The sequence below is a fragment of the Macaca fascicularis genome, chromosome 19 (assembly GCF_037993035.2).
Source record: "Macaca fascicularis isolate 582-1 chromosome 19, T2T-MFA8v1.1".
Taxonomy (NCBI): domain Eukaryota; kingdom Metazoa; phylum Chordata; class Mammalia; order Primates; family Cercopithecidae; genus Macaca; species Macaca fascicularis.
Window position 1 is genome coordinate 15,896,987 of NC_088393.1, and position 25,533 is coordinate 15,922,519.

A 25,533-nucleotide genomic window follows, 5' to 3' on the forward strand; every position below is an offset into this window, starting at 1 on the left:
CTCCTCCACCTCTTCCGCCTCTGCCACCCCTCAGACAGCAAGACCAACCCCTTCTCTTCCTCTTCCTCAGCCTATTCAACATGAAGATGATGAGGATGAAGATCTTTATGATGATACACTTCTACTTAGTGAATAGTAAATATTCTTCCTCTTCCATATGATTTTCTTAGTAACATCTTCTTTTCTCCCAGGTTCAAGTGATTGTCCTGCCTCAGCCTCCCGAGTAGCTGGGACTACAGGCATGCACCACCATGGTTAGCTAATTTTTCTATTTTTAGTGGAGATGGGGTTTTACCACATTGGCCAAGCTGGTCTTGAACTCATGACCCCAGGTAATACACCCACCTTGGCCTCCCAAAGTGTTGGGATGACAGGTGTGAGCCCCTGAACCCCACCAGATTTCCCTTTAAAGCTTGGAGTTGGGGCAGAGACCGCCTTGTTTTAAGCCAGGGGCATGTCATGGATGGCAGCCTCTTTCCTTAGGGTCTACTTAGGATTTGCGACCTTCTGGGGCAGGGCCCTTCCTCCAGGAAGCCTCCGTGGTTACCCCTTGCTCCCCTTACTCCCTCCCAGCTCCCTGACCTGCTGTTCCTCCCTTCAACCTAGGCTGTGCTTATAGTGCTGGAAGATTCTTTGTCCAGTTTCGTCTCCCCAAGTCTAGGAGATGCTGAGTTTTTTGGGGGTGTCCCAAAGTGCCCAGCACAGACTCATGACTAAGTGAGCGTCAGGGAGGGATTGCTAAATCCACAAAAAGCCTGATGAATGATGTGGGGCCAGTTTGGAGTCAGGCTCTGAAACACACACACGTACACCCACATTCAGGCAGTCACACACCAGCCCATCGGGGCTGGGCTGGGCCTGGTAGGCAGAAGGAAGGCTGGAAATCCCATAATGAATCACCCCTACCCTAGGTTTCCTCACACCTCAGGAGGCCCACTTGTCAGGTTAAATCAAGACCCCTTGGCTGGGCACGGTGGCTCACGCCTGTAATTCCAGTACTTTGGGAGGCCAAGGCGGGCAGATCACCTGAGGTCAGGAGTTCGAGACCAGCTTGACCAATATGATGAAACCCCGTCTCTACTAAAAATACAAAAATTAGCCAGGCGTAGTGGCAGGCACCTGTAATCCCAGCTACTCGGGAGGCTGAGACAGGAGAATCGCTTGAACACGGGAGGTGGAGGTTGCGGTGAGCCGAGATTGCGCCATGGCACTCCAGCCTGGGCAACAAAAGCTAAACTCCGTCTCAAAAAAAAAAAAAAAAAAAAAAAATCAAGGCTCCTCCAGGTTGCAGACAGACCAGAGGGGTCACAAGAGTAGCCACTGACTACGGAGCCGGGCCGGCTCTCGTGAGTTGTAGCATTGGCACAGACGGGCAGAGCCTTGGGTCCTGGATCTTAAGCGAGGCTGGGATGAGGCCAGAGGAGAAGGAACTTGGGGCAGGGCTGGGCTTGGGTTCAACCTCAGAGTCTACAGCATTCACTATAGTGGCACTAACGATGCTAATAATGAAGACCCTGCTACTACTGTTACAGGAAAAGGGTCCCGATCCAGACCCCAAGAGAGGGTTCTTGGATCTCGCGCAAGAAAGAATTCAGGGTGAGTCCACAGAGTAAAATGAAAGCAAGTTTATTAGGAAAGTGAAGGAATAAAGAATGACTACTCCATAGGCAGAGCAGCCCTGATGGCTGCTGGTTGCCTTTTCTTTCCTTTCCCTCCCCTCCCCTCCCCTCCCCTCCCCTCCCCTCCCCTCCCCTCCCCTCCCCTCCCCTCCCCTCCCCTCCCTTCCCTTCCCTTTCTTTTCTTTTCTTTGACGGAGTTTCACTCTTGTTGACCAAGCTGGAGTGCAATGGAACGCTCTTGGCTCACTGCAACCTCCGCCTCCTGGGTTCAAGCGATTTTCCTGCCTCAGCCTCCTGAGTAGCTGGGATTACAGGCATCTGCCACCACGCTCGGCTAATTTTTTGTGTTTTTAGTAGAGATAGGGATTCACCATGTTGGCCAGGCTGGTCTCAAGCTCCTGACCTCAGGTGATCCTTCCGCCTCAGCCTCCCAAAGTGCTGGGATTACAGGCGTGAGCCACCGTGCCCAGCATGGTTGCCTATTTTTATGGTTATTTCTTGATTATAGGCTAAACAAAGGGTGGATTATTCATGCCTCCCCTTAAGACCATATAGGGTAACTTCCTATCATTGCCATGGCATTTGTAAATTGTCATAGTGCTGGGGGAGTGTAGCAGTGAGGACAACCAGAGGTCACTCTTGTAGCCATCTTGGTTTTGATGGGTTTCAGCTGGCTGCTTCTTCTTCTTTTTTTTTTTTTTTGGAGGAGTTTCACTTTTGTCGCCCAGACTGGAGTGCAGTGGCGCAATCTCGGCTCACTGCAACCTCCACCTCTGGGGTTCAAGTGATTCTCCTGCCTCAGCCTTCCGAGTAGCTGAGATTACAGGCATCCGCCACCACACCTGGCTAATTTTTGTATTTTTAGTAGAGACGGTGTTTCACCATGTAGGCTAGGCTGGTCTGGAACTCCTGACTTCAGGTCATCTGCCCACCTCGGCCTCCCAAAGTGCCCGATTGCAGGTGTGAGCCACTGTGTCCGGCTGTGCAGGCTTCTTTACTGCGACCTGTTTTATTAGCAAGGTCTTTATGACCTGTATCTTGTGCCAATCTCCTATCTCATCCGGTGACTAGAATGCCTTAACTGGGAATGCAGCCCAGTAGGTTTCAGGCTTATTTTACCCAGCTCCTATTCAAGATGGAGTTGCTGTGGTTCACAGGCCTCTGACACTATTAATAAAAACTGCTGTGTGTGGGACTCTGAGGTAAGGTTTTATGTGCCTGTGCCTGTGCCTGTGGTTATTTTTTTCCCTTTTTTTTAAAAAAATCTCTGGGATTTGTTAAGCAATATCATACAGCAGAACTCAGAGAACCTCAGCTTATGAACTGGGAGTCTGTTTTTGTACAACTGTGTTTGGAGGTGAAATTCACTTAACACAAAATTCACCATTTTATTATTTATTTCTTTTTTGAGACCGAGTCTCACTCTATTGCCCAGGTTGGAGCGCAGTGGCGGGATCACGGCTCACTGCAGCCTTGACCTCTGGAGCTAAAGGGATCCCCCACTCCCAGCCTCCCAAGTAGCTGGGACTACAGATGCGCGTCACCACATCCAGCTAACGTTTTGATTTTTTGACGAGATGGGGTCTCACTTTGTCGCTTGGGCTGATCTCGAACTCTTGGGCTCAAGTGATCCTTCCACCTTGACCTCCCAAAGTGCTGGGGTTACGAGTGTGAGCCATCACACCTGGCCAAAATTTACCATTTTAAAGTGTACATTTTAGTGGCATTTAGCATATTTACAGTGTTGTGCAGTTGTCACCTCTATCTAGTGTTGGAACTGAACTGTCGATTCCTTCCTGGGCAGGGGTCGCCGCGAAGGATCACCGACACGAGATTCACAGCAGAGAGTTATTTATTACTAGCGCGCTAGGGTCCCAAGCTCTAAGTTGGCCCTGGGACCCTGACTGCTTGTTACAGGCTGTTTATATAGGCAAACACAAGTTCAAACACAGCTTAGGGCGCGAAATTCAAACAAAGCTTTAGGCGCGTGGTAATTGGGTCTGTCTATGGCCTGAGCAAGGTGTCTTGTTCTAATTGGTTAGAGCAGGACCTTATGAGGTTTTTTCTTGGAGTTGTTGATTCCGGGAACTTCGAGGCAGGGTGGGACCCCCGGAATTGGCAGGGTGGGACCCCATGAGGTTGTTTCCCGGAATTGGCAGGGTGGGACCCTGTCAGGGTGGGACCCTATTGAGGCAGGGTGGGACCCTATCCAGAGCCACCTGGGGTTAATTTTTTAAGTTCTTTTTTTATGAGGCCTAGTTTCTAAGTTTTATGCGGCCTAGTTTCACTAGTTCCAAAGAATTTGCATACCCCCAAAAGAAAACTCTGTCCCCATCAGCAGTCATTCCTCACTCACCCTTCCCCTGCCCCTGGCAACCACAAATCTGCTTTCTGTCTCTATGGATTCACCTATTCTGGACATTTCAGATCAATGGAATCTCACACTATGGGCCTTTTGTGTCTTGTCTTTTTTTTTTTTTTTTTTTTAAACTCAGCATCATGTTTTCAAGGTTCATCATCATAACCCGGATCAGTGCTTCATTCCTTTTCAGGGCTGCATAATATTCTATTGTGAGAAAGGATCACGATTTGTTTAGGTGATTGAATGTTTATTGGAACACACTTCCTTCCATTCGTTTACATTTCTATGGCTGTTTTCCTGCTATAATAGCTGAGTCACAAAGCAGAAAATATTTACTATCTGGCCCTGTCCCCATCAGCAGTTACTCTGCATTCTCCCTCCCACAGCCCCTGGCAACCACAAATCTGCTTTCTGTCTCTATGGATTCACTTATTCTGGACATTTCAGATCAATGAAATCTGACACTACGGCTTTTGTGTCTGTCTTTTTTTCACTCACTCAGCATCATGTTTTCAAGCTTCATTGTCATAGCCTGGATCAGTGCTTCATTCCTTTTCAAGGCTGCATAATATTCCATTGGATGACAGGCTCCCAAATTGTTTAGGTGATTGAATGTTTATTGGAACACATATTCCGTTCCATTCATTTACATAGCTATGGTGGCTGTTTTCCTGCTGTAACAGCTGAGTCACAAAGCAAAAAATATTTATTTACTATCTGGGTTTTTGTTTTTGTTTCTTTTTGAGACGGAATCTCGCTCTGTCGCCCAGGCTGGAATGTGGTGGTGCGATCTTGGCTCAGTGCAACCTCCGCCTCCCAGGTTCAAGCAGTTCTCCTGCCCTGCCTCAGCCTGGCTCTTTTTTATTTATTGATTTATTTTTTGAGAAAGAGTCTCACTGTATCACCCAGGCTGGAGTCCAGTGGCATGATCTCGGCTCACTGCAACCTCTGCTTCTTGGGTTCAAGTGATTCTCCTGTCTCAGCCTCCTGAGTAGCTGGGATTACAGGCATATGCTACCATGCCCAGCTATTTTTTTTTTTGTATTTTTAGTAGAGACAGGGTTTCACCATGTTAGCCAGGATGGTCTCGATCTCCTGACCTCGTGATCCGCCTGCCTTAGCCTCCCAAACTGTTGGGATTACAGGCATGAGCCACCATGCCTGACCATTTTTTTGTTTTTGTTTTTAATTTTACTATCTGGTTTTTTATTTTATTTATTTATTTATTGAGACAGTCTAGCTCTGTTGCCCAAGCTGGAGTGTAGTGGCCCGATCTTGGTTCACTGCAAACTCTGCCTCCCGGGTTCACACCATTCTCCTGTCTCAGCCTCCAGAGTAGCTGGGACCACAGGTGCCTGCCACCACGCCCGGCTAATTTTTTTTTTTTTTTTTTTTCTTAGAGACGGGGTTTCACCATGTTAGCCAAGATGGTCTCGATCTCCTGACCTTGTGATCCACCCTCCTCAGCCTGCCAAAGTGCCTGGATTACAGGCATGAGCCACTGTGCCCAGCCTATCTGGCCTTTTAATACAAACTTTGCTAACCCCTGCTGAGCCAGCCCACCTGGGTTCAAATGCCTATGCTGCTGCTTACTGGCTGGAGAAAGTGGCTTTATCTCTAGTCTTCATTTCGTCCATCTCTAAAATGGGAGAATAGTACCAACCGCATGGGGTGACTGTTAAGGATAAATGAGTTGATAATGGCATAAAGTGCTTAAAACAGTACCTAGCACAGCTGAGTGTGGTGGCTCATGCCTGTAATCCCAACACTTTGGGAGGTTGAGGCGGGCGGATCACCTGAGACCAGGAGTTCGAGACCAGCCTGGCCAACATAGTGAAATCTTGTCTCTAAAAACACAAAAATTAGCCAGGCGTTGTGGTGTGTGCCTGTAATCCCAGCTATTCAGGAGGCTGAGGTAGGAGAATTGCTTGAACCCAGGAGGCAGAGGTTGCAGTGAGCCGAGATTGCTCCACTGCATTCCAGCCTGGACAGCAAGAGTGAAACTCTGTCTCAAAATTAAACAACAACAACAACAAAAACAACAAAATACCCTCAAAACAAAACAAAACAAAACAAAACAAAACAAAACAAAAAACCACGTGGAATGCACTTGATGAGTAGGGAGTAGAGGATGGTGGTGTCCTGGGTTCCTGTTGTCCCACCTGCCTGCCCCAGCTTCCCCAGCAAAGGTTCAGCCCAGCCCATGGGAAAAATCCATTTAATTATTATTATGGCTGGATTCCCATGTCCTAGAGGAGTCCAGACTCCTAGTCATGTATTATTTCTGCATCTGGGGCACCTGTCCAAGCCCAGGGCTTCCCTGCTGGCCCCTGCTCTTCCAGTAGCCAGCTGGGCCTTAGGGCTGGGCCTGGAGCCAATCTGGAACCACAGCTAAATCATGAAAGCCAAGGTGAGCCAGCCCCCCAGTCAGTTGAACCCAGTTTACCAAAAAGAGACTCAAGTCATGACGTGAGCCAATGACCACACGGCCTCCAGCTGGGGCTTTTCTGCCATCCCCAGTGGGCAGAAGTTGACTTCAATTGCATCTTTCTGGGACATCAGAGGTGAGATTTAATCTCTTAGGCACCTGGTCCTGGAACTGGGGAAGAGGAAGTTTAGTAATTCAAGACATGGGATATTGCAGAGATATGGTGAGCTTAGCTCTTGCCAGTATGCGAGGGGCCAAGACTGAGTGTGGGGGAATGGGGCCAGATGTTAGCGCTTCCTGGCGGAATATTTACGGAGCACCCACGGGCTCCTAGCTGTTATCACCCTGCTTCAGAGAATGACACAGGGCAAAGGGCTTTAAACATATCTTCTACAGAAAAATCCCAAACATATTCAAAAGTAGAGAGAATTGTAAAATGAACCCCTACGCATGCCTATCACCGAACTGACATCTTCAAATCACAATTCATCTTATTTCTTCTATACTCCACCCATTGTCTCTCTTTTGTGATATTATCTGCTGTTGACGATCATTGCCAAGATCTATTAATTCTTTTTTTTTTTTTTTTTGAAATGGATTCTCGTTCTGTCACCCAGGCTGGAATGCAGTGGCAGGATCCCAGCTCACTGCAACCTCTGCCTCCCGGGTTCATGCGATTCTCCTGCCTCAGCCTCCTGAGTAGCTGGGATTACAGGCGCACACTACCACTCCCAGCTAATTTTTTTTTCTTATATTTTTAGTAGAGACGGGGGGGTTCACTATGTTGGCCAGACTGGTCTTGAACTCCTGACCTCGTGATCTGCCTGCCTTGGTCTCCCAAAGTTCTGGGATTACAGGCGTGAGCCACTGTGCCCGGCTGCCAAGATCTATTAATTCATTGGTAGGAACAACATAATGATATTTGAGTGAAAATATTCCTCCTTCATGTATTAGCTGAAATACTTCTATAGAAAGAAACAGTATTGGCTGGGTGTGGTGGCCCAAGCCTGTAATCCCACCACTTTGGGAGGCCGAGTGGGAGGATCACCTGAGGTCAGGAGTTTGAGACCAGCCTGGCCAACATAGCGAAACCCCGTCTCTACTAAAAATATAAAAATTAGCTGGGCGTGGTGGTGCATGCCTGTAATCCCAGCTACTCAGGAGGCTGAGGTGGGAGAATTGCTTGAACCAGCGGGGGTCAGGGGGTGGAGGTTGCAGTGAGCTGAGATCGCACCACTGCACTGCAGCCTGGGTGACAGAGTGAGACTCTATTTAAAAAAAAAAAGATAAAAAAGAAACGGTCTCTTATCTTCCATTTGGTTACCCAGTGGTACCATCCATATGGGAAAGCCAAAATGAGTGCTTGATTCTTTTTCTTTTCTAGTTTGTTTATTTATTTATTTATTTGAGACAGAGTTTCACTCTTGTTGCCCAGGCTGGAGTGCAAGGGCGTGATCTTGGCTCACTGCAACCTCCGCCTCCCAGGTTTAAGTGATTCTCCTTCCTCAGCCTCCTGAGTAGCTGTGATTACAGGTGCCTGCCACCATGCCTGGCTAATTTTTGTATTTTTAGTAGAGACAGGGTTTCACCACGTTGGCCAGGCAGGTTTCGAACTCCTGACCTCAGGTGATCCACCCGCCTCGGCCTCCCAAAGTGCTGGGATTACAGGCGTGAGCCACTGCACCTGGCCCGTTTATTTATTTTTGAGACAGAGTCTCACTCTGTCGCCCAGGCTGGAGTGCAGTGGCGTGATCTCGGCTCACTGCAACCTCCGCCTCCGCCTCCTGAGTAGCTGGGACTACAGGCACGCACCAGCTCGCCTAACTAATTTTTGTATTTTTAGTAGAGACAGGTTTCACCATCTTGGCCAGGCTGGTCTTGAACTCTTGACCTCGTGATCCACCTGCCTCGGCCTCCCAAAGTGTTGGGATTAGTGCCCGGCCTCTTTTCTAGTTTTCAAAATAATTAGAGTCCCTTAACATCCTCAAAAAGTAAACACTGAGATTTTTTTCCCCTATTAGATTTACGAGCTCATTATGTCAATACATTGCAGTTTTTATCATTACTGATAATCAAATTGGCTTCCTTCTTTGGCTGGTGGGAGTCTCTTTATGTTGACACCTGAGTTCTTTTGACATGGCTCAGAGTCCTAGGTGGCTTTCTTGCTTCGTAATGTAACAAGATGTTCTAACCGGATGCTGTGGGAACATCTTGTTCATTTCTGTTCATTTCCTGCCACGGGCCTGGGATCAGCAATTTCTCCCAGGAACCCTTATTCCTTTGATTGGAAAATGAGGAATCAGCTCCACAATCAAGGAGCTGAAGTGCTCATGGCTAATAAGTTAGTTTTGTTTCTAGGTCTTTTCACTACACACAAATAGAAAATCCTCCACTATCATTTTATTTATTTATTTATTTTTAAGACAGAGTCTCGCTCTGTTGCCCAAGCTGGAGTGCAGTGGTGCCATCTCAGCTCACTACAACCTCCATCTCCCAGGTTCAAGTGATTCTCCTACCTCAGCCTCCCAAGTAGCTGGGACTACAGGTGTGCGTCACCACACCCAGCTAATTTTTGTATTTTTAGTAGCGACGGGGTTTCACCATGTTGGCCAGGATGGTCTCAATCTCTTGACCTCGTGACCTACCCACCTCGGCCTCCCAAAGTGCTGGGATTACGGGCATGAGCCACTGTATCAGGCCCCCCTTTTTTTTCTTTTTGAGAGGGGGTCTCCATCACCCAGGTTGGAGTGCAGCGGTCCCATCTTGGCTCATTGCAACTTCTGCCTCTCAGGTTCAAGTGATCCTCCCATCTCAGCCTCCTGAGTATTTGGGACCACTGGTGCGCCACCATGTCCAGCTAATTTTTGTATCTTTTGTAGAGACAGGGTTCCACCATGTTGCCTAGGCTGGTCTTGAACTCTTGAGCTCAGGTGATCTGCCCACCTCAGCCTCCCAAACTGCTGCGATTATAGGTGTGAGCCACCATGCCTGGCCTCCCACTACCTTTTTTTTAAAAAAAAAAAAAAAAAAAAAAATATATATATATATATATATATATAAAACATGGGCCAGGTGCGGTGGCTCACGCCTGTAATCCCAGCCCTTTGGGAGGCCAAGGCAGGTGGATCGGTGGATCACCTGAGGTCAGGAGTTTGAGACCAGCGTGGCCAACATGGTGAAACCTGTCTCTACTAAAAATACAAAAATTAGCCGGGTGTGATGGCAGGCACCTGTAATCCCAGCTACTCAGGAGGCTTGAGATATATATATATAATGAGTTTATATGGATGCTTCCAATTCATATTTTGGACTAAATGCCTTTTATTTAGCCTGATCAATTTGATACCTGCATTTTTATTTTCCCACACTGAAAATCCAGATTCTCACCACCAACAACACATTCACTCATTTGCTTTATTCCACAATACATACACATTAATCTCAGAAGAACACACCAACGGTATCTTAAGTGATAAGGTTATGGGAAACAGTTTAACATTTTTTTTTCCCAGTCCCTTTTTATTTTGGTATATTCCACTAGGGATGTGCCATTAAATTACTGAACTAAAATACTTTCTTTCTGATTGGTTATGCCAGTAACCTGAAGTGTTTGATTTCTAGGGATTTTTTTTTTTTTTGAGTGTAGAAAGTATTTACTTTAAAAATTAGCTACAACAATAAAAACAACATCTCACGATAAGATTGTGCATTATAACTGCAACTATTAATAGAACCACTGTGCAATTAGAAAATACCTGAAATAGGACTGGGCGCAGTGGCTCATGCCTGTAATCCTAGCACTTTGGGAGGCTGAGGAGGGTGGATTGCCTGAGCTCAGGAGTTTGAGACCAGCCTGGGCAACACGGTGAAACCCCATCTCTACTAAAATACAAAAAATTGGTGGGGCTTCGTGGAGTGTGCCTGTAATCCCAGCTACTCAGGAGGCTGAGACAGCTGAATCGTTTGAATCTGGGAGGTGGAGGTTGCAGTGAGCTGAGATTGAGCCATTGCACTCTAGCCTGGGTGACAGAGTGGGACGCCATCTCAAAAATAAATAAATAAATAAATGAATAAATAAGATACACATAAATGAATAATAAAAAAATAAATATAGTACCTTACCACATGCAACTTTGAGTTACTGGGTCATTCAGATGAAGTAATACCACATTACTTTTTTTACTGTGGTAAAATACACATACAATTTACCATTTTACCCATTTTTACGCATACAGTTCTAGGGCACTGAGTACATTCATGTTGTGCAAGCATCACCACCAGCCATCTCCACAACTTTTTGACTTCCCCAGTTGAAACTCTGTCCCCATTAAACATTAACTTCCTATTCCCCACTCCCCGACAAGCCCCTGGCAACCATCATTCTACTTTCTGTCTCTATGAATTTGACTACTCTAGATACCTCATATCAATGGAATCATATAGTATTTGTCCTTGTGACTGGCTTATTTCACTTTCCCATAATTAGATAAATGCATATATAATTCTGCCAGATATTACCAGTTTTTTCTCCCCAGGGATTACTTCGCATTCGCCATTAACTAAGCATGTGAGTGTGTAAAATACTCCCAAGCCTTTTCATTTGACCTGGTAGACTCCTACACGTTCTTTAAAACCCGTCTCTGGGCCGGGCGCGGTGGCTCACGCCTGTAATCCCAGCACTTTGGGAGGCCGAGACGGGCGGATCACGAGGTCAGGAGATCGAGACCATCCTGGCTAACACGGTGAAACCCCGTCTCTACTAAAAAATACAAAAAACTAGCCGGGCGAGGTGGCGGGCGCCTGTAGTCCCAGCTACTCGGGAGGCTGAGGCAGGAGAATGGCGTGAACCCGGGGGGCGGAGCTTGCAGTGAGCTGAGATCCGGCCACTGCACTCCAGCCTGGGTGACAGAGCGAGACTCCGTCTCAAAAAAAAAACAACAACAAAAAAAAACAAAAAACCCGTCTCTGGCTGGTCGCGGTGGCTCATGCCTATAATCCCAACAATCTGGGAGGCTGAGATGAGAGGACCCTCTTGTGTCCAGGCGACCAGCACAGGCAACATAGCAAGACCTTGTCTTTACAAAATATAAAAAAAATTAGCGGTCGGGCGCGGTGGCTCACGCCTGTAATCCTAGCACTTTAGGAGACTGAGGTGGGTGGATCACGAGGTCAGGAGTTCGAGACCAGCCTGGCCAACATGGTGAAACCTTGTCTTTACTAAAATACAAAAATTAGCCGGACATGGTGGCGCGCGCTTGTAATCCCAGCTACTCAGGAGGCTGAGGCAGGAGAATCTTTTGAGCCCAGGAGGCGGAGGTTGCAGTGAGCCGAGATCGCGCCACTGCACTCCATCCTGGGTGACAGAGCCAAACTCTGTCTCAAAAAAAAAAAAAAAAAAAAAAATTAGCTGGGCATGGTGACATGCACCTGTCGTCTCAGCTACATGGGAGGCTAAGGTGGGAGGATCCCTTGAGCCCAGGAGGTTGAAAGTGCAGTGAGCTGTGATCACACCACTGTACTCTAGCTTGGACAGTAGAGTGAGACCCCAGCACAAAACAAAAACAAAAGCAAAAAACCCACCTCCAACATCCCCTTTTCCAGGAAGCTTTTCTTTCCTCTCTGGCTTCTTTTTTTGGGCTTCCCTGGTTCCAGGCTCCCTTTTGTGTTTCAGTCTTGATTCTGAGAGATTGGGAGTGTCTCTGTGCAACCTGATAGTCTCTGGACTGGGAGTGTGTGAGGACTGGCCCCAGGGCTGACTCTTCTTGGAGCATTCAGCGCAGGACTGGCATGGAGAGGTGAAATCTCAGGAAGGTTTTCTGCCTAAATAATGACAGTCCCATAGCTCTGGGCATCTCTGGCTGGGCTCTCCCAGACTAGGGAAAAAGTACTAGGTCCAGTGGCCCAGTTTCCTCCGTTCTATCTCTGCCCGCTTATTAAGCCACCTGTGCCTAAGGGTGGTGACTTCACTGTGTCTGTCACTTGGTCAGAGGAGTGGAACCTGTCTGAGGTAAGGAAGGCCCTAGGTCCATTCCAGGCTTCCCTCCTCTCTGAGTGGAGCACCTCCCGCTTTCTGTGTCTTGATTTTTCCAGCTGTAAAATGAGAATGATAATGTTTTCATCCCCTGGCTGTGGCAAAGGAATTGGTGAATTGAAAGCATATCTGGGAGTTAGAGACTGATCAGCCTGACCAACATGGAGAAACCTCGTCTCTACTAAAACTACAAAATTAGCCGGGCATGGTGGCGCATGTCTGTAATCCCAGCTACTCAGGAGGCTGAGGCAGGAGAATCAGGACAATTGCTTGAACCCGGGAGGCAGAGCTTGTGGTGAACCAAGATCGTGTCATTGCTCTCCAGCCTGGGCAACAAGAGCAAAACAAACTCCATAAAAAATAAATAAATTAATTAATTAATTTAAAAAAAAAGAGAGAGAAGAAAAGAAAGCATATCAACCAACTTATCACCATTTACTTATTTACTGAGATGAAATTTATATAACATAAAATTAATTATTTTAGGCTGGGCCTGGTGGCTCACACCTGTAATCCCAGCACTTTGGGAGGCTGAGGCAGGAGGATCACCTGAGGTCAGGAGTTCCAGACCAGTTGGGCCAACATGGTGAAACCTGCCTCTACTAAAAATACAAAAATTAGCTGGACATGGTGGCAGGTGCCTGTAATCCCAGCTACTTGGGAGGCTGAGGCAGGAGAATCGTTTGAACCCGGGAGGCAATGGTTGCAGTGAGCTGAGATTGCGCCATTGCACTCCAGCCTGGACAACAGAGTGAAACTGTCTCAAAAAAAAAAATAATAATAATCATTTTGAAGTGTACAATTCAGTGGCATTTAGTACATTCACAGTGTTGTGCAACCATCACTTTTATCTAGCTCCAAAATATTTTCATCATTCCAGATGGAAACCCTGTACCCACTGAGCAATTATTCCCTGTTCCCCACTCCCACCAACCCCTGACAACTACCAGTGTGCTTTTTGTCTCTATAAATCTATGCTAGGTATTTATTTTTTGAAGATAGAGTCTCACTCTGTCACTCAGGCTAGAGTGCAGTGATGTGATCTCAACTCACTGCAACCTCTGCCTCCTGGGTTCAAGCGATTCTCCTGCCTCAGCCTCCCAAGTATTTGGGATTACAGGTGTGCACCACTATGCTAGGCTAATTTTTAGTAGAGACATGGTTTCACCATGTTGGCCAGGCTGGTCTACTAACGTCAGGTGATCTACCTGCCTCAGTCCCCCAAAGTGCTGGGATTACAGGCATGAGCCACTGCACCCTGCCAATGCTGGGTATTTCAGATCAGTGGAATCTCACACTATTTGGACTTTTGTGTCTGACTTCTCTCACCCAGCATCATGGTTTTGAGGTTCAGCCACACTGTAGCATGGAGCAGTGCTTCATTCCTTTTTGTGGCTGTATAATACTCCATTGTAGGAATATACAATATTTTCTCTATGCATCAACTGATGGACATTTGAGTTGTTTCTACCTTTTTTTGACATAGGGTCTCACTCTGTTGCTCAGGCTGGAGTGCAGTGGCGCGATCATGGCTCACTGCAACCTCTACTTCCTGGGTTCAAGCAATTTTCCTGCCTCAGCCTCCAGAGTAGCTGGGATTACAGGCATGCGTCACCACACCTGGCTAGTGTTTGTATTTGTAGTAGAGACAGGGTTTCACCATGTTGGCCAGGCTGGTCTCAAACTCCTGGGTTCCAGTGGTCCACCCACCTCAGCCTCCCAAAGTGCTGGGATTACAGGCGTGAGCCACTGCGCCCGACCTGTTTCTACTTTTGAGGAGAATAGAAGAGTACTGCTGTGAATATGTGTGTACGTGTATTTGTTTGAGTACTTGTCTTCAATTCTTGTGGGCATTTGCCTAGGAGTGGTATTGCTGGGTCATGTGGTAACTCTATGTTTAACTTTTTGAGGGACTGCTAAACCTCACCACTTATGTTTACATACTTTATCTCACTGATGCCTCTCATAGCTATTAGGGAGAGATAGGTGGAGACTGGTTAACATCCTCATTTTGCAGACAAGGAAACTGAGGCTAGGAGAGGTGTTCCCACGCTAGCCTGAGGTTAATGGCCATCAGAATAACTTTCACCTGCTTCTGGGTGTGGTCGCTCCCACCTGTAGTCCCAGCACTTTAGGAGACTGAAGTGGGTGGATCACCTGAGGTCAGGAGTTTGAGACCAGCCTGGCCAACATGGTGAAACCTTGTCTTTACTAAAAATATAAAAAATAGCTGGGCATGGTGGCACACACCCGTAATCCCAGCTACTTGGGAGGCTGAGGTAGGAGAATCACTTGAACCTGTCTCAAAAAAAAAAAATGTTCCCATCTGCTGAGTAGCCACTGGGTGCCACCCAGTTGCTAAGGAAGGTCTTAAGATTGACCCCCTAAGAGGCCGAGCATGGTGGCACATGGCTGTAATACCAGCACTTTAGGAGGCTGAGGCAAGAGGATCGCTTGAGGCCAGAAGTTCAAGCCTACAGTGAGCTAGGATCATTCCACTGTACTCCAGTCTGGGCAGCAGCATGAGATCCCAATCTCTAAAAAAAAAAAAGAAAAAAATTGATTAGCCCCGCTCCCTACCTCTGGCCCCAACATCTTTATGCTTCATGTTCTCTGGAATCTGACAGACCTGGGTGTAACACCCAACTTAGGTAAATTACTTCCTTACTCTGATTCTGGGTCTCCACCTGTAAATAATCATAATCCAAGACCCCACCTTATAGTCTTCCTGTGGAGAATGAATGTAATCACGTGGGCAGAGGCTGGAGCCTGTATTAAGCGTTTGATTTACAGATGTATCAAACAAACAAAAAGTGCTCAACTGTCCAGCAGGCACGATGACTCATGTCTGTAATTCCAGCACTTTGAGAGGCTGAGGCGGGAGGATCACTCAACTTCAGTAGTTCTAGACCAGCCTGAGCAATACAGGAAAACCCTATTTCTACAAAAATTTAAAAAAAAAATTAGCCAGGCATGGTGCTGCACACCTGTAGTCCCAGTTACTTGGGAGGCTCAGGTGGAAGGATTGCTTGAACCTGGGAGTTCGAGGCTGCAATGAGATGTGATTGCGCCACTGCACTCCAACCTGGGTGACAGAGTGAGACCCTGTCTCAAAAATAAAAAGGCCAACTGAGTCTCAGAGGGGTGAAGGAACTTGCCAAAAGTCACACAGCACCCGGATCCAGCCTGCAAGCGTTTTTGAGACATTTCCTGAAACTTCTTAACCCTTTGGAAGCTGGGGAGGAGAGGTTCCAAAAGCCAGGTTCTCCTGGGACGGAGCCTGCTGCTGCGTTACTTTGCTGTTTTTTGGGGGGAGCTGACCTTTCCCAATGCATAATCCTTGCCGAATTAGCCAGCAGTGGCCTGTGATCGCGAACAACGGCAAGTGATTCCCTGGTGGAGGTGGCGGTACCACCTTTGCTCCAACCCACTCCCACTCTCTGCTCTTCTGTTGATATCAGCACAGCTGTAGGCAGGCTGATTTCTGGAGCCTCAAATGGGGCAGAGTGCCGGGCACTTCCCTGCCTCCAGCCATTGGCTGCTGCCGGTCCGCCTCCTCTGGGGCACCCTTTCTCTTTCCCTCTCATTCTCCCTGGCACACAGGGAAATCTCGTAAGCACCTTCACTATCTGGCTTCTACCAATCCCTCTGAGTTCCGCTCCTGGGTTCCCCCTGCCCACTGGCCTCTGGCTCTTTGAGATCGCCACCCTCCCTCCAGCCCCAGGGCCTCTGCACTTACTGCCCACTTTGTTAGAATGCTCATATTCACATTTTCCCATCATTCAGGGGTCACTTAAATATCACTTCCTTCTAGACGTGTTCCCTGACTATCTTCTCTAAACCAGATTTCCGGTCCCTCCCTGTGACCTCATCCTATTTATGCAGATCCCTATCTGGTGCACTCTTATTCATCACTTGTTTATTTCGGCCTCCCCCAGTTGGATGGAAACCGTGTGAGGGCAGGAACCTGTCCCGCTTGGAGGAGCAGCATCCCCAGGGCTGCGACCAGTGCCTGGCACACCCGTTCAGGAAACATCTGTCGACTGACTGACGGCTGGGCTTATTATTATTATTATTATTATTTTTTTTTTTGTTTTGAGATGGAGTCTTACTCTGTCGCCCAGGCTGGAGTGCAGTGGTGCGATCTTGGCTCACTGCAACCTCCGCCTTCCGGGTTCAAGCAATCCTCCCTGCCTCAGCCTCCTGAATAGCTGGGATTACAGGTGCACATCACCACGCATGGCTAATTTTTGTATTTTTTTTAGTAGAGACAGGGTTTCCTCACATTGGTCAGGCTGGTCTTGAACTCCTGACCTCAGGTGATCCGCCCACCTCAGCCTCCCAAAGTGCTAGGATTACATTTGTGAGCCACCGCACCCGGCCTTGGGCTTATTATTAAAAATGTGAATTTTCTTTTCTCCTAAATTGGCTCGTGAGGATGAAGGCCTTTTTCCATGCTCACCATTGGCATCTAGGGACACTCCTCAGATGGGCCACAAGAGTTCAAGCCTGTTAAGAAAAAAGAAAAAAAGAGTTCAAGTCTGACTCTGTCCTCACCAGGCTGTGTGACCTTGGGGAAGTCACTATCCCTTTCTGGGACTCCAACTAGTAAAACAAAGTTCTCATCGGGCACAGCTCATGCCTGTAATTCTGGCCCTTGGGAAGCCAAGGCAGGAGGATCGCTTGGGGCCAGGAGTTCGAGATCAGCCTGGGCAATATAGTGAGATCCTGTCTCTTAAAGTAAAAACAACACCCCCTCCCCACCAAGTTCTTAACTCACTTTCTTTTCAAAATCTGGTGAAATACACCTACTGTATACCCACACAATTAAAAAAAAAATTTAAAAATCTGGTATAAGCTACAGCTCCCAATCTCCCCTGGAAAATGAACTCCTGATTTTGTACATGATCTTAAGGGATTTGAGACCTCTCCCCACCAAAGGCCAATGTTGGATTCCACTGAAGCCGATCAGGATTAAAATACATTTTTGACCAGACATGGTGGCTCACGCCTGTAATCCTAGCACTTTGAGAGGCCAAGGCAGGCAGATCACCTGAGTTCAGGAGTTCGAGACCAGCCTGGACAACATGGTGAAACCCCGTCTCCACTAAAAATACAAAAAATTAGCTGGGCGTGGCAGCGTGCACCTGTAGTCTAAGCTACTCTGGAGGCTGAGGCAGGAGAATTGCTAGAACCCGGGAGGCGGAGGTTGCAGTGAGCTGAGATCGTGCCACTGCACTCCAGCCTGGGCAACAGAGTGAGACTCCATCTCTAAAAATAAATAAACAAATAAAGAAATAAATAATAAATAATTTTTTTTCCCCGCTGTCTCTGTCAGCAAAGATTGGAAAGGCACTTACCTCTAAGGTGCCCAGCCTCATGCTGGAAGATTCTGGGGACCCAAAAGGCCCAAGCCCTGGGCTCTGAGGTTCCCAGCTTGGGGACAATTGCAGCCAGTCACTCTCAGCCCCCTGTGGTCAGGACTGGGCTAGCTGAAACAACCTAGATACGAGGTAAGGTACAGCCTGGGATGGGGACATAGAAAGGTTTCTGGAAGAGGGGGTGCTGCAGGGGCTTTGAAGAATGAATAGGAGTTGGTCTCACAGGGAAGAGTATTCCAGCAGAGGAAACAGCTTTAGGGGATTGGGAGAAGGAGAAGTGTGAGAAGTAATAAGGGACATTTACACAACACTTTCCTGAGGACAGATCATGTTCACACCCACCTGCCTGTTGGAGCCTCAAGATCACCTTAAGAGGGAAGGAGGAGGACCACTCCCATTTTACAGTTGAGAAAAATGAAGCACAGAGACGCTAAGACGCTAAGACGTGTACCTAAGGCCACAGAGTTGGTAAATGTCAGAGCCAGGCCTAGATACCTGCCTGCTTCTCCTGAAAGGGAATTCTTATTAATAGAGGGACAAGGTTGCTTCTGATAGGCTGCGGGAGCTAGGGGGCGGCGGGGGTGGGGAGGCGGGAGAAGGGGAGGGAAGAATCTGATTGGCCGAGGAACTGAAAAGTAGAAGTAGTTGGTAGGGTGGGCAGACAAGCAAAGTCTGATTGGCTGGAAAGTAAGATATGGAAGTCTGATTAGGTGAGAGTTAAGAGAGTAGTTTAATTGACTAAGGCAGACTCTGATTGGCTGGAAAGTAGGTTATGGAAGTCTGATTGGGTGAGAGTTAAGAGAGTAGTTTAATTGACTAAGGCAGACTCTGATTGGCTGAGGGGTTGGAGAGCAGCGTTTAGTTGAGGGAGGGGGAAGAGGGCAGAGTCTAATCGGATGAAAAACAGGAGATTGGGGTTTGATTGACTGAGGGATATAAAAGCATTTAATTGGCTGAGGTGTGGGAGGGTGGAATCTGATTGACTGGGGGAGACTCAGCATGAAGTTTCCCCGGGGGTGTTAGCAATGTCATTTCTGCTCTCCTTCACAAATCCCGTGTCTCTGGGCCCTGCTAGGAGGAGGTGGAGATTAATCCCCGAGGACTATGGGGAAATGGAGGCAGGTGTGTGTGGAGGAGGGGAGGGGGCTGGGTCACTCCAAGCAAAGGCCAGAGAGGACACTTCCCCAGTCATACCTGCTGAGAAAGAATCTTGTTCTCCACCTTCCATCACGCCTCCTCCAGAGTGACCACTAGGATTTATGCCCCAGAAAGGTGAGGTGTCACCCAGCCCCTCTATAATTCCCAGGGAGGAAGGAGGGGTCCTCCTCCCTCCTTCCCCCTCCCCAGCAGCACCCCTTCTCCCCAATCCTCCCCCTTCCTAGGGGACCACACTCTCCATCTCTCTAGTTTCTGATGACAAGGACCTTTTCTCCCTCCACGTGCCTGCCCAAAGGCATCTTCTTGCACCCGCTGAGTTTTTTTGTTTTTTGTTTTGAGACGGAGTCTCGCTCTGTCACCAGGCTGGAGTGTGGTGACACGATCTCGGCTCACTGCAACTTCTGCCTCCTGAGTTCAAACGATTCTCTTGCTTCAGCCTCCCGAGTAGCTGGAACTACAGTCGCACACCACCGCGCCTAGCTAATTTTTGTATTTTTAGTAGAGATGGGGTTTCACCATGTTGGCCAGTATTGTCTCAATCTCTTGACCTTGTGATCCTCCCGCCTCGACCTCCCAAAGTGCTGGGATTACAGGCATGAGCTACCTCGCCCGGCCCCCACTGGGTTTTTATTGCTCTTATCTTCCTTCTCCACCAGGAGCTTCTCTCCCCTCCCTTCCTCTACCCCTAATCTTCCTGTTTTACTGTCTTTATCTCTCTTCCTTCACCCTCCTCCTTCTCTTCTACTCCATTAAAAACTCCAGCCTAGGCCATGCGTGGTGGCTCATGCCTGTAATCCCAACACTTTGGGAAGCTGAGGCTTGAGCCCAGGGCAACATAGTGGGACCCTCACCCCATCTCTACAAAAAAATTTAAAAATCAGCTGGGCGTGGTGGCGAGCGCCTGTAGTTTTAGCTACTTGGGAGGCTGAGACGGGAAGATCACTTGAGCCAAGGAGGTCGAGGCTGCAGTGGACTATGACTGCACCACTGCACTCCAGCCTGGATGACAGAGTGAGACCCTATCTCAAAAACAAAACAAAACCTCTAGTCTAAATGATGCCCAAGTGGAAAACCTTGGAGTTACATCCAGTCTGTCAACAAATCCCATCAGCTCCATCTTTTATTAAACAAATCCCAAATTCTACCACCTTTCACAACTCTCAGTTCCTTCGGGACTGGGTAGTGAGGAAGCAAGCTCTTGCTCTCCCTTTACTCTGTTCATGATATTGCAGCCAGAGGAAGCCTGTTAAAACCTCCTAGGGGATAACCCCTTCTCTGCCTACAACCCTCTATGGCTCCCACCTTCCTCAGAGTAATAACCTAAGCCCTCTCAGTGGTCCCCCAGGTCCTAGACAACCTGTCCTGTCATTTCCCTGCATCTGTCTCCTCCCAGTATACCCCTCACTCACTCCGCTCCAGCTTCACTGACCTCTTGACTGTTCTTTAAAGCATGGTCCAGCCTCAGGGCCTTTACACAGGCTGTGCCCTCTGCTTGGAATGCTTCAGATCTCTGTTCAAATATCACCTCCTCAGAGAGGGCATCCACATCTCCTCACCTTGCTGGGTTTTGTTCCATAGCACATATCACATAGAATATACACTTTTAATTGATGTGTTTCTGTTTATTCACTGCAGAGCAATGTCTGGCGCTATATGCAAACTTGGCATTTGTTGAATGAATAAGTGCTGTGTGACAGCTGGGGCTGGGGACAAGGCAGAGAAAAAGAAAGATCTCTTTTACCTGCATGGAGTTTACAGTCCTATCCAGGGCTAAACAAATCATTCCAAGAGCCAGGCGCGGTGGCTCACGCCTGTAATTCCAGCACATTGGGAGGCCGAGGCGGGTAGATCACCTGAGGTCAGGAGTTGGACACCAACCTGATCAACACACTGAAACCCCATCTCTACTAAAAATACAAAATTATCTGGGCGTGATGGCACATCCCAGCTACTTGTGAGGCTGAGGCAGGAGAATCGCTTGAACTCGGGAGGTGGAGGTTGCAGTGAGCCAAGATCACAGATTGCACTCCAGCCTGGGCAGCAAGAGCAAGACTCTGTCTCAACAAAACAAAACAAAACAAAAAACAAAAAAAAAATCATTCCAAGAGCAATTTTGCTGGGAACAAGGACACACAGGGGCTGTGGCTGCATTGAGTATGGGCTGGAACTGAGCCCAGTGACTGCATGGGAACCGCACAGTTCTAGAGCCTGGATTCCTTGACGTCTAGGTGCAAGTAATGGTGCCTATTACCACTCTTCCGCAAACTCCATCTCCAGCTCTGTGCTGTTGCCTGTCCTCTCTATAAATGTAGCTATGATCTCTCAGGTCAGGAGTTCGAGATCAGCCTGGCCAACATGGCAAAACCCTGTCTCTACTAAAAATACAAAAATTAGCCCGGCGTGGTGGCATGAGGCTGTAATCCCAGCTACTCAGGAAGCTGAGGCAGGATCATTGCTTGAACCCGGGAGGTGGAAGTTGCAGTGAGCCAAGATCGCACCACTGCACTCCAGCCTGGGTGACAGAGCAAGACTCCGTCTCATTCAAAAAAAAAAAAAAAAGGCCAGTCGCGGTGGCTCATGCCTGTGATCCCAGCATTTTGGGAGGCCAAGGCAGGCGGATCACCTGAGGTCAGTGGTTTGAGACCAGCCTGGCCAACATGGCGAAACCCTGTCTCTACTAAAAATACAAAAATTAGCTGGGCATGGTGGTGTGCGCCTGTAATCCCAGCTACTCGGGAGTCTGAGGCAGGAGAGTCGCTTGACCCCGGGAGGTGGAGGTTACAGTGAGCCAAGATTGTGCCACTGTACTCCAGCCTGGGCAACAGAGCGACAGAGGGAGACTCCATCTTAAAAAAAAAAAAGTGGCTGTGATTCCCACTTCTGCTCCCCCCTTCTTCTCTGCCCACCTCCCTCCTGAGTGATCTCACTGACCTACTGCCATGCCATCCACCGTCTTCCCAAGGCAGGTGATTCACAGATGCACTTCTCAGGAGGTGCCCTCACACTGAGCCCAGTCGCCTCCTGGGTGTCTCCCTGAATATCATCCCACGAGACTTTTAGACTGAAGGTGACCCATGATTTCCCAATCTTTTCTTAACACTGTCAACATTTGAGGCTGGATTATTCTTTGGGGGTGGGGGTATTCTGTGCATTGCAGGATGTTGAATAGCATCGCTGGCCTTCACCCACTAGATGTCAGTTGCACCACCCCCAATTCTCCCACCCCTACCTCCATCCCCCACCCAGCAGTGTGATCTCCTGATGTTGCTAAACATTCCCTGGCGGAAAACTCTGCTGTGCTGGGATGGCCCCAATCAACTGCAAACTCAAACAGCTGATGTTTGTCCAGCCTGTGCTCTGTGCCAGCAGTGGGACTGAACACCACCTCATCACGTGGGCTTCTCCTGTATTTTATCCATAGGGAGAGGGAGGCTCAGAGCAGTCATGTGACTAGCTCAAGGCCACACACCCACGAAGCCCACTCTGAGTGCTGCCGACCCTTTCACTTACTCCTCCTTCCTGGTCTCCAGCTCTTTGAGAGCAGAGAAGTCAGGCAGATGCCTTCTTTTCCTTCTCTCTTCCCTAGAACCCCGTATTTAGCCAGTGGCCAACAGAGATGACCTCCGGGACCTCATCCTTAACCCCCTCCTGGGTCTCAGCTACCCCCACCCTTTGCCTCTGTCCCCTGTAGCCACTGCAGGGGTCCCCCTCAAACTTCACTCTATGTGAATCTTTGCATTTTCCAAAGTGCTAGTAAGCTCTGCCTTGGCCAGAATTATTGGCAAAACAAAATTCATATCCCTAAAAAATAGGCTTTAATGCTGTGTTAATTATGAATAAAAAATTAATAAAAGTAAGCTCTTCCTCAGAAGTAAAAAAAAATTAAAGACACAAATAAATATAAATAATTATTTTTTAAAGTTCTAGGAGTTGGGAGAATGGCTTGAGCCCAGGAATTTGAGACTAGCCTGGACAACATAGTGAGACCCTATCTCTAAAAAAATGAAAAATATATTAGCTGGGTGTGGTGGCATGTGTCTGTAGTCCCAACTACTCAGGAGGCTGAGGCAGGAGGATGGCTTGAGCCCAGGAGTCATCCCAGCCTGGATGATAGAGTGAGACCAATCAACTAACAGGGGGCACCTCCCCTACTCAAGCACCATCCATGGCTCCCCACTGCCCACCAGATCAAGACCCAGCCATTCAAACTGGCCTTCACAGTCAACTCCTGCATCCCTCTGGCCTCCACACCTCTCACACTCCAAGGCCAGGGAAAGCCACCTGCCAAGTCACACCCTCCAGTTTCTCTGTGCTTGAGCCCTACCCCCTCTTCTGCACTTGTTGAAATCCAACCTCTCCCTGCAGCCCCAGCTCAAATGTCACATCCTGCACGTCGCCTTCCCTGACCTCATGTCTGCCTCCTCCAAGCAGCAAAACTTCAATTACTTGTGTCTCCTCTTCTTCACCTGGCGACATGCCCCACACCTTCCACGCCCTCTTCCCAAGGGCCCAGCACCAAGTGAGAGAGTATAATCGGAAAAAAGAGGGATAAGGAAGTCTTCTAAGTTTACCACCTGCTGGGGCAAGTGGAGATTCTTGTCTTCTCATCTGTCTGCCCACTTGCTGAGGTCAGCCACACATCCACCCACCGACCCAGGAGGACAGACACATCCAGAGGCGGAGCTGACTTTGTCTGGACACACCTGGAGCAGATGGGTTGGCCAAGGACAACATCCTGGTCAGAGGGTCAAGGTGTCTGGCAGTGGGTGGGGAGGAGTGGCGCGCGGGGAGCAGAACCATTCTGGTGCTGCTTGTTGAGGCTGGAGGTCTTCCTGGAGGAAGAGGGTGTTGTAGGCTGCAGAGCCTCCAGGGGTGGGTGCGGGGGAGAGGTTAGGCTCAGGATCCAGAGAGAGAGGAACGGCTGGTTCCCAAGGGCTGGGGGAGCCAGAGAATTCCTGAGGCCTCCAGAGGAGGCTTCTGGAGGGGTCAGTGGGGCCCCAGGGGTTGATGGTTTAGGGATCGCTGTCCAAACTTGGGAGCAAACCTGGAAGTAAGGGCCATGGGGGGTGTTGGTGTGGGAGGAGGGTGGTCCAGAGCGGGACTTGGGCGCTAATGCGGCCCAGCAGCGGCAGGAGGGCGGGGAGCCTGATGGTTTGGGACTTATCGGTGTCCAAGTCTCTGTCTCTCTCCGTGTCTCCATCTCAGTCTCAGTCTCTTTCTCTTTCTCTCTCTCTCCAACCCTCCACACGCCTATTTCTTGTTCCCCGCTTTTCTGGGGGAAGCGCTGGCGTCCCCGCCCAGAGCCCTGCGGGGGCCCGGGGCGGGGTATCCGGCGGGGCGGATCCCTTGTCGCGGGCCGGGCGGGGTTAAAGGGTTGGGCTGCGGGACGGCGCGGTCAGATCCCAGGTAGTGGCGCCGGTGGATCCGGATCGAGGGCAGGAGGCTGAGACCCGCGGGTGAGTGCGCGCGTGATGGGGGCTGTAACCCGAGCGCCGCCGCAGCGCCGCGCTGGAACCCCAGGCTCGCGAGGTTCGGTGCTGGCCGGATGAGGGCGAAGGTCTGCGCGCATCGTCGCGGGGAGCGCAGCCAGCCACGGGGATCCCCCAGGACCCAGGACGGGGCTGCATGCCCGGGGCACTCGCGGGGAGAGGGGCACGTGGGTGTGTCCCCGACGTTTGCTGCATTTGTGCGGTTTTTTTTTCTTCTGTGTGCGCCTGGGAGTCCTAGGCGCATCCTTTTCTCTGGGTTTCTGTGATAGGGAGGGGGCCTCCAGAAGACCCCTCTCGTGGTCAGGACATCCCAGATGGGTTCAAGCCCCGCCCTGGGACGCCTCTTTGGGGCTGAATGGGGATTCGCCGTGAGATTTCACCACTGTATGTTGTCTTGAAGGGGAGGCTGTACGTTCAACCGATGGGGTTAGGCGTGTGGTCCAACTGCTATCAGGGACCCTCTGCCCATCCACGCCAGATGCAGAGCCCCTCTATGAAAAGACGGTGTTCTTCTGGCGCCCAGAGTTGGCTCTGAGGGTTGTGTGAGGTCCTGGGGTTAGTCCCAGGTGATGTTTGTCTGATAGATGCTGGAAGGATAATGTTTTCCGGTCTCCCAGGGACCTGGCGCAGCCTGGGTATGCAGGGTGGCCGAGGCTGGCCACCTGAGGAGTCCAGGTGCTGGAGAGGCCCAGGCTGAGGGCATCTCACCTCGTTCATCTGCCCGCTCACCCCTCATGCATGCACTCATTGTGTGTCTCTCACCGACCCGTAGGCAAAGGAGATGGCCAGGGCTAGCCCCGCACCCAAAATTCCTCCTACCCTGTGACCCTTGCCCCACCCCTTATTTCTGGGTCCTGGAGTTGTGCCCAGCCAGGGTTGGCAGCATCAAACTCTTCCTTGACTAACTCCAAACCCCAAAGAGGAGGAACCTCCCCAAATCTTCCCTACCATCTTCATTTCACAGGCAAGGAAACTGAGGGCCAGTGTCCAGTGGGAGAGCTGGGATTTGAAAACAACAAGCCCTGTTTGACCCCAAAGTCCCGGGCCACTTTTGGACGTCCCCGG

General features: G+C 49.2%; 1 protein-coding gene across 2 annotated transcripts in view; it reads left to right on the top strand.

Moving 5' to 3' along the window:
- The first annotated feature begins 24,376 nt into the window (after positions 1-24,376).
- Positions 24,377-25,533, top strand: part of CYP4F22 (cytochrome P450 family 4 subfamily F member 22) — a 41,732-nt gene continuing 40,575 nt past the window's right edge. For both annotated transcript variants that reach the window (XM_045379862.2, XM_074026205.1), the window contains exon 1: positions 24,377-24,435. The gene's annotated coding sequence lies outside the window, so the exon portion shown is untranslated. The remainder of the gene's footprint in view (positions 24,436-25,533) is intronic.